Source organism: Triticum dicoccoides, chromosome 7A, assembly GCF_002162155.2.
Source record: "Triticum dicoccoides isolate Atlit2015 ecotype Zavitan chromosome 7A, WEW_v2.0, whole genome shotgun sequence".
Taxonomy (NCBI): domain Eukaryota; kingdom Viridiplantae; phylum Streptophyta; class Magnoliopsida; order Poales; family Poaceae; genus Triticum; species Triticum dicoccoides.
This window is the reverse complement of record NC_041392.1, coordinates 235,587,810-235,588,443: the sequence shown is the minus strand read 5'-3', so window position 1 is coordinate 235,588,443 and position 634 is coordinate 235,587,810.

Genomic DNA, 634 nt, shown 5'->3' with positions numbered 1-634 from the left:
GTCGAATTGGGCTCAAACATGGTGATATATCATTTTTTCCGAGAAAGAGCGAGGTCAATCGAGACATACCGAGAGAGAGAGAGAGAGAGAGAGAGAGATTGAGTGAGCGTGGCCCACCATGAGGTCGAAAGAGTGGTGGCGGCTTGGATGGACTGACCTAGATAGACAATCTGCGTGAGAGAGTATAGAGTGTGTCGATCGAGGCCCGAACAGGGAGATATATCATTTGTGTGTGAAAGAAAACGAGGTTAAACGAGACTCAGATAAAGAGAGCGAGATTGAGCGAGTGTGGCCCGCCGTGCAGAAGAGTGAGACAGTCTCGAGGGAGTGACCTAGATATACAACGTGCGTGCGTGCGCACGAGAGGTTGGGGGGGGCTAGATAGGCAATGCATGTATTTAGAGCGAGAGGGTGAGAGGGTGAGAGGGAGAGGGAGGAGAGAGAGAGAGCTCGGCATGGGGTGCAATGGCGGGTGTGTGAGGTAAATACATTTGGTAACAGAGTGGAAAAAGGGGTTGTGTAGTTGAGAGACTTAGAGATCGAAACATGGAGAGAAATAATGAACGTGTGTTGGAAACCGATAGCTTCCTAAGGTGGTTAGGAGAGGAAGGTTGACCAATACAGGAAGTATGTA